Genomic DNA, 13,501 nt, shown 5'->3' on the forward strand with positions numbered 1-13,501 from the left:
TTTTTCCCCAAAATTTGCGTTTGTAAGTCCGCTGCACAAATACGGTGTGACAAAGTTTTGCCACGATCTCCATTTTATTCTCTTGGGTCTCTGCTAAAAAAATATATTTAACGTTTGGGGGTTCTAAGTAATTTTTTTAGAAAAAAAAAAAAATTTATGATTTTAACTTGTAAACAACAAGTGTCAGAAATAGGCCTGGTCTTTAAAGTGGAGTTCCACCCTATTTTTATACTTACCTCCATCTTCTCGCTCCGGGTCACCTGAAAAAGAAATGGATAATCGCATATTTTTTTTTTTTTTTACTTGCCTCGTAGCGAAGAAAAAATACTTACCTTACTTCCTTCTTCCTCCTTCCTCGGCCGCGGCCCGTCGTCACTTCCTGGCTCTGCAATGATTCCTGGGAGCTGAACGTCATAGCTCCCAGGAATCATTGCGCCTGCACCGGCCCCGACGTCAGTTCCGGGTCGCGCGCGTCATCCCCTGTTTAGAAGGGGATGACGCGCGCGACCCGGAAGTGACGTCGGGGCCGGCGCAGAGCATCGTGGGACCAAAGAAGGCGGAAGAAGACGCCGAAGGGGATCTCGCTTGCTTCAAGCTGCCCACATCTGAGATGGCAGCGCTGGACAAGACGTTTGCAAGGTAAGTATTTGTCCTAACAGGTAAGTGCAACCCGGGACAGATCAGAGGCTAGCCATTGTGGAATGTACTAGCCCTGACTGTCCCGGGGGAATTAAAAAAAAAAAAAAAATCCAGGGTGGAACTCCGCTTTAACCGGTTGCCGACCGCCGCACGACTATATACTGCGGCGGTCAGCCCCGGCCAGGCAGAGTGACGTATCGGTACGTCACTCGCCTGTCACTGACTTGCGAGCCTATCGCGGGCGGGCGCGCGCCCGCCGAGGCGCGCGCCCGCCCGCCGAGGCGCGCGCCCGCCGCGGCTCGTTCACAGGCAAGTCAGTGCGTGTGACCGGCGGACTCGATGTCCGCCAGTCACACTGCGATCGCTCCTGTGAAGGGAGAAAGACAGAGCAGCTTGTGTAAACAAGCTGCCTGTCAGTTCTCCCTGTGTAAAAGTGAAGATCTGTCCGTTCTACTATGTAGAACGGTGGATCTTTGCTTTTACACCAATAGGAATGTCCCTACACAGTTAGAATCACGCCCCTAGGACACACTTAACCCCTCCCTGTCCAATAAAGTTAACCCCTTCCCTGCCAGTGTCATTTTTGCAGTAACAGTGCATATGTATAGCACTGATTACTGCAGTAATGTCACTGGTAACCCCAAAAGTGTCAAAAATGTCAGTCAAGGGTCCGATCTGTCCGCCGCAATGTCGCAGTACCGGAAAAAAAATCGCAGATCGCCGCCATTACGCGTTAAAAAACAAAAAAACAAAAATGACAAAAATCTTTCCCTTTGTTAGTAAACGCGATAACTTTTGCGCAAACCAATCAAAATACGCTTTTTGCGATTTTTTTTACCAAACATAGGTAGCATAAAGCAAATTGGCCGAAAAATGTTAAAAAATTTTGATTTTTACTTTTTTTTTTGGGGAATTTCATATAAAAAAATGTGAAAAATATTGTTATTTTTGCAAAATTTACGCTCTTTTTTTGTTTATAGCGCGTGATCAAAAAATCGCACAGGTGATCAAATGTCACCAAAAGAAAGCTCTGTTTGTGGGAAAAAAAGGACGTCAAATTCGTTTAGGTACACCGTCGCACGACCGCGCAATTGTCCGTTAAAGTCACGCAGTAAAAAAGCGCAAAAAAACCCCTGGTCCTTTAGCAGCCAAATCCTCCGGGGCTTAAGTGGTTAAGTGGTTAAAATGTGTGACACCTTCACCAGAAAGTTAGAATAAAATAAAGTCAATGTAACTATGGGCGATGTTCACCAGCAGGGGACGCCAGTGTACAACAAATCACAGTACAATGCCTACCGTGACTTCTCGTCAGTAGAGCCTGCATGGTCACACTTTATCTAAACTGCTTATGCGAGCATTTTATAAGGTTTGATGATTTTATACGTATGAAATGGTGTCTGTTTTACCACGTGTATTATATTCCTCTTATGTATCCCATTACCTGCACGGAACACGCCCACTGGAGAGGATTTTATTCCTAAAATGATGTCTACAGGAGTGTTTCTTTGCCGCCATTTTGTCGGAGCCATTTGCGGTTCGCTGTAATAAATAAAAGGTCTACACAAATATGAAGGCCGCACTGTAGACCTAGAGCTGGAAGTTTGTGTTTTCGGTATGTGATTGGTGACTGTGATCGGCCAGTAGCAGTGTGTGGATGAAGAGTAGATGTCTTTACCCTGCTGTATATATCTCATGTGTTATGAGGAGCAGTGAGGTCAGCTACACAGACGTGACGTCAGTAACAATGCATTCATATCTATGGGGAATGTTTACACTGCGACACCACATGTACGTTTACATTGTGTCTGTTGATAGGGCATTGTGAGATATATATATATAATATATTTTATTATTTTTTTTGTTCTTTTTTTACATTTTATTACTGAATTTCATTTACATATGGTGCTTCCCTGTGCATTTACGCACACGCATGAAACGCATAAAAGCACTGCTGCGGTAGGGTTGCCACCTGTTTGTTTTTTTAGGAGCATTTGAAACTTGAAACCCGGACATATTATTCAAACAGGAATGTGGCTCAGGGCTTAAGTCCCCGTTCACACTGGGGCAGGTCGCCTGACAGGTCGCCCGCCATAATGAAGCTATGGACCCGTTCTAATAGGAGCGACACAAGTCGCTCCGACTTAGAAAAAGGGTCCGGAGCTTCTTTGGGGCGACCTGGAGCGACCTGCATAGACTTCAATGTTATGAAGTCCGTGCCGGCCGCTCCGAGGTCGCAGTGCGAGCAGCGCGCCGCGACCTATGAGGTTGCCCCGGCAAGTCGGATCGCCCCAGTGTGAACGGCAGGAGGGTGAGGGGGCAATATGTGCGCCCCATTAATAGTCTCTTTGGAGTGCCCAAAGGTGTCCCAGGTCTATTACAATCCTAGTGTATAATAAAACAAAACAAATGTACTGTGTGCCGCTAAAGTGTTTGGGTAAAAGAAAAAGTGGCAACCCTACTCTGTGGTGTAAAAAAAGCTTTTTGAAATGCGTTTTTTTCTTGCCTACGAATTCATCCTGCGCTTAGTCCTCGTTCACACTGAGGGCGGGTTTGAAATCACACCAGTTCAGATGAACTCACACGATTCCAAACCCGCATGTCAGCGCAAGTTCAGGGTTACTTGATAGCCCTCTGTATGGGTTTCTGCACAAATGTCTATTAAAAGTACAGAAATTACTTTTGGGAATCGATGCAACGCCGCAAAGTCAGCATCGCACCAATTCAGACGGCACCGTTGCTGGAAATAGGCTGCGATTTGACATGTCAATTCACATGTTAAAGCGGTAGTATCCCGCTTTTTGACACTTTTACCTACAGGTAAGCCTATAATAAGGCTTACCTGTAGGTACAAATAATATCTCCTAAACCGGCATGGTTTAGGAGATATTTGCAGTGCATGCAGCCGCTCTGAAGGTCCAGGGGACCTTCAATTTTGTTTGCCGGGAGCTTGCCGGAAAATCACTCATCGCGGCTCCGGCCAGTCATCGCGCCGGAGCCGTCTCTTTCGGCCAATCACCGCCGAACCCGGAAGAGACGGTGAGGGATCATGGCAGCACCCGCAGCGATGTCCGGGGGTCCGTGTCGGGGCTTCGTTCTAAGGTAAGTTACACATAATGGGCTAGTATGCGATGCATACTAGCTCATTATGCCTTTGTCTTGCAGGGTTTTTTTTTTTTTTTTTAGGGTTTACAACCGCTTTAAGGACTCATGCAAACTGAACGTTATAAAAAATGCCAGTAGCTTTGTAGTGAGTTTTTCCCAGCATTTTTTTTAGCTTTTTCGCATTGGCATTTTTAGCTAAAAATCACCTCTCTGCTATTTTAGTAACTGACTGTCCCACAATGCAATGCTTTCCAGAATTGCATCGCATGGGTGTTCACACCCACGCGATAAGATTTGGGTGCAGGGAAAAAAGGGTCCTACAACATTTTGGTGCAAATGTGGAACCTTCTTCCCCGCATCAAAAACGCATCGCATGGGTGTAAACACCCATGCGATGCGATTCTGTCAAGCTCACTGCATTTTGCAATTTGTTTTGTGGTGTCGTTCATGGAACAATAAGCCCCCGTTCACATCGGTCACATTTTACATGTCAAATCGCATGCCAAATCAGAGCCTATTGCTGGCAACGTCACTGTCCGAATTGGTGCAACCCTGACTTTGCGGTGCCACACTGATTCCCAAAAGTCATTTCTGCACTACTTTTGGCGACTTCAGGGCGATTTCAATAGACATCTGTGCATGAACCTGTACAGATGTCTGTCAAATCGCCCCAGAAGTTGTACAGACATGCAAGTTTGAAATTGTGCGCGTTCAGCTGAATGATTTCAAACCCTCCCTCAGTGTGACCCGGTGTCGTTGCCGGCAATAGCCTCCTATTTGTAATGTGATTTGACATGACAAATCGCATGCCAAATCGGCACAACGTCAAATGGGCTTTATGTTCCATGAAAGATACCCTGAAACAGATTGCAAAATGCAGTGTGCTTGCCAAAATCGCATCGCATGGCTGTTCACACCCATGCAATGCGATTAGGTGTGGAGGAAAAAAAGGGTCCTACAACATTTTGGTGCAAATGTGATGCAATTTGAGCCATACAAAATATATGTCTCAAATCACATCGCACAGATATCACGTGTGATGCGCACAGAAATGCGGTGTGTTTTTGGTGCAAATCCCATGCGTGTTCAGCATGCACCAGTGTGAACCCAGGCTTTGTTCCATGAACGACATCTCAGAACAGAACCCAGGCTTTAAAAAAAGCAATGAAATGAAAAACGTCGGTTAGCAGCATTTTTTGGCGTTTATCAGTGTTTATCAACGTTTATTGACATCAGAGCATTTTTACAGCAGCAAAAAAGCCACTCAAAACCCACTAGTTTTTTTTAAACGCCCCTGCCAAAACTTGTTGAAAACAGCCTATGTGTGCATGGAGACATAGGATAACATGCTGGGGAGTTTACTGGTTGCAGAAAAAAACGTCTGACGCCAAAAACAGCCGCTGTAAAAACGTCCAGTGTGCATAAGGCCTAAATCGGCCCGATGTGAACAGGGGCTCAAAGCCTAGTGCACACTGGATATTTTTACAGCTGCTGTTTTTGGCTTCAGGCATTTTTTTTCTGCAGCCAGTAAACTCCCCAGCATGTTATCCTATGTGTCCATGCACACACAGGCTGTTGTTAGCAGCCTTCTGCAACCCCCCCCCCCCCCCCCCCCCTCAGAAACTAGTGGATTTGAGTTTTCAGCTGTAAAAACGATCTAACACTGAAAAGCGCAGCTATTTGGCGTTTGAGCGCTTTGAGCCATAAGCTTTTGTAGAAGTATAGTTTTACCAATGCAAAAACACTGCAAAACAAGTTTTTAACGTGACAATTTACAGTTAAAGCAGTAGTATACTCCGCTTTTTAACTTTTACCTATGGACAATGTTCCCTCTAATTTTTTACTGTGCTAAGCAAATAAAAAAATTTCTGAGCGCAGTGCTCCCCAACCTTTTTATCGCCGTGGACCGGTCAACGTTTGATCATTTTTCTGTGGCCCGCTGGGGGGGGGGGGGGGGGGGGGTACGTCAATGCAGAGTGACCAGCGTGCCCCCAATCAATGCAGAGTGCCCACAGCATTGCCCCCAATCAATGCAGAGTGCCCACAGCATTGCCTCCAATCAATGCAGAGTGCCCACAGCATTGCCTCCAATCAATGCAGAGTGCCCACAGCATTGCCTCCAATCAATGCAGAGTGCCCACAGCATTGCCTCCAATCAATGCAGAGTGCCCACAGCATTGCCCCCAATCAATGCAGATTGCCCACAGCATTGCCCCCAATCAATGCAGAGATGCAAGCGTTCCCCCCGCGAGACCAGTGCACTTACCTGACGGCAGCTTCTCTTCAGTCCCGACTCCCCACGTCTGCTCCCGTCCGTGCACTCACCTCACGGTCACGGCAGCTTCTCCCCAGTTCAGTCCCTGGCTTCCCGCGTCTCCTCAGTCCTCCCGACAGCTCCTCCTCGGCCAATGGCATGGGGTTGGCCTTTCGGCCAATCAGGAAGCGGGAGGACCTGCTCCCTGATTGGCCAGGAGGAGGATCCGTGTGACAATAGTGAATTTTCATTCGCTATTGTCACACAATGGGCGTGCTCTCGGGGCGCATGCTCTGCTCCCCGGCTGCCACGTCTGCGGCTGCACGATCTGCATCTGTGCTTGCGCGGGACCTTCAATGACACTGCACGTCCGTGCATGCGCGCACCTTAAAGGGAACATTGCCTATGGGTAAGCCTATAATAAGGCTTACCTGTAGGTAAAATTAAGATCTCCTAAACCTGCACGGTTTAGGAGATATTCGCCTTGCATGCAGCCACTGACACCAGCGGCGCATGCGCTCTGAAGGTCCGGTGGACCTTCAGAGCTCCTTGCTGGCTGCTTGCCAGAAAAGTGAACTCCCCACATGCGTGCGCGGGAGTGACGTCATCGCGGCTCCAGCCCCTCACAGCACCGGAATCGCCAAACCCGGAAGAGACACCGAGTGAAGATGTTGGCTGCCTCAGCAGTATCCGGGCGACCGTGTCGGGGCTTCGTTCTAAGGTAAGTATTTCATAATAAGCTAGTATGCGATGCATACTAGCTCATTATGCCTTTGTCCGGCAGGGGTTTTTTTTTTTGAGGATACAACAGCTTTACACCGCATTCACACTGCAGCGGCACGACTTCGGGGGCGACCTGTGAAGTCGCGTGCAGCGCGACTTCGGCGCGACTTGCACGGACTTCACAAAATGAATGTCTATGCAAGTCGCTCCAGGTCGCCCCGAAGTAGTACAGGAACCTTTTTCTAAGTTAGAGCGACTGGTGTCGCTCCTATTAGAACGGTTCCCGTACTACACAATGGGACCACGACGGACCGCGACTTCTCAGGCTCACAAGTCGCCTGACAAGTCGTAATAGTGTGAATGGAGTCTTAAAGCATCTGCCTTTTTATAACGGTTTAAATGAGCTCTAATGGGCTTGTTGGCACCCAGTAGGGAGAGACTCGTATTTTTTTTTAACACTGGTCTCAGCAAGCCACACACAAAACATTTGTCACATGCTCTGCTCACAGCACAATGCTGGCGTGCTGTGGTGAGAACCGGGCACGTTGTTTTTGTGTCTTTGCTGAAAAATCAGGTCTTGATGCTAACAATGTCTAAAACAAGCCCACATGGAAAAACGCACGGATATAACCACTGCTTCCAGTTTGATAGCCCTGTGGGTACAGGTGCGCAGCCCTGAATGAATGCCATGCACCCGCATTTGCACAGAATGTCAAATTGCAAGCAGCGTCTGTGCACGCTGTGTCCCAAATGACATGAATGGGAAGACCTGCACAGGGATGCATGGAACACCTGTGCATCCCCATGCAGGCAAACAGCCCCAGCTGGTATCAGCAGTTTTTGGCAGGGGCGTTTTCTGGCTGTAAAAACCCCCCAAAAACGAGTGGGTTTTGAGTGGCTTTTTTCAGCTGTAAAATCATCAATAAAAGTTGATAAACGCCAAAAAACGCCGCTAACTGATGTTTTTTTATTCCATTGCTTTTTTTAAGCCTGGGTTCTGTTTCGAGATGTCGTTCATGGAACATTGTCTGGGTTCACACTGGTGCATGCTGAACACCGCATGTGGCCATGTGAGTGTGGCCTTAGGCTCCGTTCACATGTAGGCGTTTTGGGGCGTTTTTGGGGAGTTTTTCTGCTCTAGGATCAGCTCTCAAAACGTCCAACAAGACAAATCCTATTCACATCTGAGCGTTTTGACACTGTGAGCAAAATGCCCAACGCTCAAAAAAGTACATGAGCTTCTTTTTGGGCAGATTACAGGCGTTTTCCATTGGTCTCTATTCAATCTAAAAACCCCTGCACAAAAAACCTGCACAAAAAACGCCTGCACAAAAAACGCCTGTAAATCGCGGTAAAAATCGCGCGAAAACGCTACGCTCAGGTGTGAATGTAGCCTTAATGTTTTGCATGTATTTATTTTTATTTTTTTCTAGCCAGTAAAGTTGAAATAAAGTATTGGTTACTAGGGGGTGGGGGCTAGTTGTCATGCATCAAAACGCATGCAATGAAAATGCATGGTACAGGTGTTTTTCATTGGAGACTATAGGGCAAAAGAAGCGCCTGCACCCTTTGCCAAATCGCATTGCATTGACTGAAGCATAAGTGTAAATGGGCCCCTTGAGAAAATAATAGGTTCCCTTTAGTTGTTGAAATAGTTGATGTGCTGACTGTTAAAGGATAAGTCCACCCTAAAACTAAAATCCCTGCATCTATAGATCTCCATGTTCTAACACTAACCCATCTAACCCTGTAAAAAAGAAGAAATCAGTACACTTACCTTTTCTGAAGCCGATCCGGCCTAAACTCCAGCAGCGGAAGCTCTGCAGAGAACATGGCCGACAACGGCTGTGACATGCATGGGATGTGACGTCACCTTTCTATGGGGGTTCCGTTGTCCGCCGTGTCTTCTGCAACCGCCTCTGTAGCGAAGCCGCAGCTGACAGCTCAGCGTGGAATCGGGGCAGATCGGCTTAAAAAAAGGTAAGTATACTGCTTTCTTCTTTACAGGGCTCTATAGGTTAGTGTTAGAACATGGAGATCTATAGATGCAGGGATTTTAGTTTTAGGGTGGACTTATCCTTTAACTTTTTTTTTTTCATAGAGCTTTATTGAAATATCATAAGATAGTTACATAGTAGTTGAGGTTGAATAGACAATAGTCCATCCAGTTCAACCTGTGTAGGTGTGTGTGGCTGTAATCATCTCACATAGCCCTTAATGTCCTGATCCCTGAGATGCAAATCTAAGAGTCTTTTGAAAGCCACCATACTACCCGCAGAAACCACCTCTTGTGGTAGAGAATTCCACAATCTTGTAGCCCTAACAGTAAAGAACCCCCCACGTTGCCTGAGGTTAAAACGCCTCTCCTCTAATCGCATTGTATGCCCTCTTGTCCTCATGCAATCCCTTCGACTGAACAGCATTTTTTCTAAGCTGAGATCCCCATTGAGATATTTATAAATTGCTATCATGTCTCCCCTCAGGCGTCTCTTCTCCAGGGAGAATAAATTGAGCGATTGCAGCCGCTCTTCATAGTTAAGGTCCTCCAATCCCCTAATCAGTTTAGTTGCCCTTCTCTGGACTCTCTCCAGCTCCAACACATCCCTCCTGAGGACTGGCGACCAGAACTGGACAGAATACTCCAGATGCGGTCAGACCAGAGTTTTATAAAGTGGAAGGATTATAGTCTTATCTCTGGAATACATCCCTTTCTTTATGCATGCTAATATTCTGCTGGCTTTGGCAGCTGCCGCTTGACATTGCATGCTATTGCCTAGTCTATCATCAACCAAGACTCCCAGATCTTTCTCCATTTTTTATTCCCCCCAAGGGTTCCCCTCCTAACGTGTATTGTGTTTTTATGTTTTTAGTCCCCAAGTGCAAAACCTTACATTTCTCCACGTTAAACCTCATTTGCCATGTCATTGCCCACTCTGTTATTTTGTCCAGGTCATTCTGTAGGATATCTGCTTCATAAGATGTCAATAGATTTCTATTTGCACTGCAACCCACTGTGCTGAAATAAAATGGCGCTTTCAGTACTTTTTCTAAGTGCGCCCCCATCGTAGTGCAGGGCATAGCCCTAGAAATAGCTGCTAGAACAGGCCCTTGGACATATAAAAATGCACCCTAAGGTTGTACACTCTAGAGCAGCGATCACCAAAATACAGCCCTCCAGCTGTTGCGGAACTACACTTCCCATGAGGAATTGTAAAACTCTGACATTCACAGACATGATGGAAATTGTAGTTCTTGAACAATTGGAGGGTCATAGTTTGGAGATCCCTGCTCTAGAGCGATGAAGTGTACTGTGATGTGCAGTGTGCCTACAGGGTAGTACAGATTTGATGACAGTACTTGTTGGGGGCATATGATAAATTGTGTCATTACTTTGTTTAGGTATCAATTGAGGTAAGAAAATTTCTGTCTTAACATAAAGAAATGTCAGATTGTCCTGGAAATATCTGATTGTATGAATAATAATAATTGTATAATATATACTAGAGATCGACCGATTATCGGCAAAGCTGATATATCGAGGGCCGATATGCACTTTCCCCGATATTTTTCGGAATTGGCCTTTTGATTTACCCATATTACCGATATTTTGGGAAAGTACATGTACCGGGGTGATGCCTGCAGCTAGAGGCATCACCCCGATACTGGTGTCCATAGCCGATGGTCGGCTGTGTTGTAATGACAACCAATGTGGCTGAAAAGCCGCTCGGCTGTCATTCCAAGGAGCGGGAGGGGACGCCCCCCCCCTCCCACCTCCTTCCGCGGCTCAGGAGACTCGGGCATCCTACCTTCACTGGCGCCGTCTGACATGTCATGACATGACATCACTTCCTGCTACTGGCGGCGCAGAATTCAAAAACTTACAGCATTCAAAACAGCCAAACTTGGCGTTTTGAATGCTTTTAAGTGCAGAGGAGGGGTTTGGGGTCTTTTAGACCCCCAGATCCCTCCACCACAATACCTGTAGACATTAAAAAAAAAAAAAAAAAAAGTTTAATGTCCGCAAATATCGGCCAATACCGATATCCGATGACCCAAAAATCGGTATCCACGGTAAAAAAAACTATATAGTTCGTTCACTAATATATGCTGCTCAAAAAAAAAAATTAAAGGAACACTTTTTAATCAGAGAATAGCATCAAGTCGATTAAACTCTGATTAAACTGATCAGTTAACTAGCAGAGGGGGTTGTTTATCAGTTTTAGCTGCTTTGGTGTTAATGAAATTAACAGGTGCACTAGATGGGCAACAATGAGACAACCTTCAAAATGGGAATAGATTTACAGGTGAAGGCCACTGACCTTTTTTTTTCCCTATTCATCTTTTCTGACTGTTTTTCACTAGTTTTGAATTTGGCTAGGGTCAGTGTCACTACTGGTTGCATGAGGTGATACCTGGACCCTATAGAGGTTACACAGGCAGTCCAACTCCTCCAGGATGGCACATCAATACATGCCATTGCCAGAAGGTTTGCTGTGTCTCCCAGTCTCAAGAGCATGGAGGAGATTCCAGGAGACAGGCAGTTACTCTAGGAGAGCTGAACGGGGCCATAGAAGGTCCCTAACCTATCCGCAGGACTGGTAATCTGCTCCTTTGTGCCAGGAGAACAGGATGAGCACTGCCAGAGCCCTACAAAATTACCTCCAGCAGGTCACTGGTGTGAATGCCTCTGACCAAACGGACTTCATGAGGGTGGCCTGAGGTCCTGATGACCTCTAGTGGGCTCTGTGCTAACTGCCAGACACCATGGAGCTTGATTGGCATTTGCCATTGAACACCAGAATTGGCAGGTCCACCACTGGTGCCCTGCACTTTTCACAGATGAGTGCAGGTTCACCCTGAGCACGTGACAGACATGAAAGGATCTGGAGAAGCTGTGGAGAACATTATGCTGCTTGTAACATCGTTCAGCACGACCGGTTTGGTGGCATATCCATGGAGGAACACACAGACTTCCACAGGCTAGACAATGGCACCCTGACTGCCATTAGGTATCTGGATGAAATCCTTGGAGCCATTGTCAGAACCTACGCTGGTGTAGTGGGTTCTGGGTTTCTCCTGGTGCATGACAGTGGCTGGCCTCACGTGGCGAGAGTATGCAACCATTTCCTAGAGGATGAAGCAATTGATACCATTGATTGGCCCCAATGCTCGCCTGACCTAAATCCAACGCCTCTGAGACATTGTTTTCGGTCCATCCAAAGCTGCCAGGTTGCACCTCAGTCTGTTCAGGAGCTCAGTGATGCCCTGGTCCAGAATCTGGGAGGGTTTACCCCAGGACTCCATCCGTCATCTCATCAGGAGCATGCCCTGACGTTTTTCAGGCATGCATACAAGCACATGGGGGGGTCATACAAACTACTGAGTACCATTTTGAGTTGCTGCAATGAAATTTCAGCAAAAATGGACTAGCCTGCTGCATGATTTTTTTCACTTTGATTTTCAGGGCGTCTTTGAAATCAGCCTTTTTGTAGGTTGATGATTTTCATTTCCATCAAATGATGTGGCATCCTTTCCTTCCTAACACATTACCCAGTCCATATCAGTATAGATATCCAGTCTGAGATTTTTCCCCATTGAGATCTCATGTGTTTTCAAATTGTTCCTTAATTTTTTTTGAGGTGTGTGTGTGTGTAAATATTACTGTGCAAAAGTTTTAGGCAGGTGTGAAGAAATGCTGTAGAGCAGGAGTGTTAATGTTGAACTGCATTTTATTGCAGGCTGCAAAAGTATTATGGTTGCCCTTAAGGCTTTGTTTCTACTAGTGCGACTTGTGATGCGACTTTGGACACAAAGTCGTATGACTAGTCACAGCCCATTGATTTCAATGGCACCCGTTCCAATCTTTGCGTCTTAAAAGTTGCAGCGACTTTGAAAAGATGCCTGCACTACTTTGATGCGACTTTGAGTCTGTGTATAAAGTCAGATCAAAATTGCACTCAAAGTTGCATTAGTCGCACTGCAAAGTCGCACTGTAATTTGTGCGACTTTGGCGTCACACTGGTGGAAACGTAGCCTAAAGGTCTGGTTGTATCTGTAAGACTAGGGGGAGAGTTACAAAAACTGGTGCACACGGAATCTGGTGCAGCTGTGCATAGTAACCAATCGGCTTCTAACTTCAGCTTGTTCAATTAAACTTTGACAATAAAACCTGGAAGCTGATTGGTTTCAATGCAGAGCTGCACCAGATTCTGTGTGCACCAGTTTAAGGTAAATCTCCCCCTGGATGTCCAGAGCATCCTTTTTCAACCAGGGTGCTGTGGCACTCTGGTGTGCCTCCTGGGTTCTTCAGGGGTGCCTTGGCAAAATGGCTAAAAATGGCCACAGGTTTTTACTTTGTAGAATTACAACTCTGGGCACTGTGCTAATCAAGCCACTGGCACCCTGACAACCATTGGCACTGTGCTGGTCAAGCCACTGGCTCCTTGACAACCCTTGGAACTGTGCTGGTCAAGCCACTGGCACCCTGACAACCCTTGGCACTGTGCGGGTCAGGCCACTGGCACCCTGACAACCCTGGGCACTGTGCAGGTCAAGGCACTGGCACCCTGGCAACCCTGGGCACTGTGTGGGTCAAGCCACTGGCACCCTGACAACCCTGGGCACTGTGCAGGTCAAGCCACTGACACCCTGACAACCAGGTTGATAAGGAGAATGACGGTGCTTGCACAGCATCCTTATTTACTCCTCATCCCTTCTCCATCAGCACTGGGGTCACATTAGCAAATAGAAGAAAAGAAACTGAGGGAGAAGAGAAACCCTAGA

This window comes from Pelophylax lessonae (genome assembly GCF_965119305.1).
Source record: "Pelophylax lessonae genome assembly, chromosome: 8".
In the NCBI taxonomy this organism is placed as follows: Eukaryota; Metazoa; Chordata; class Amphibia; order Anura; family Ranidae; genus Pelophylax; species Pelophylax lessonae.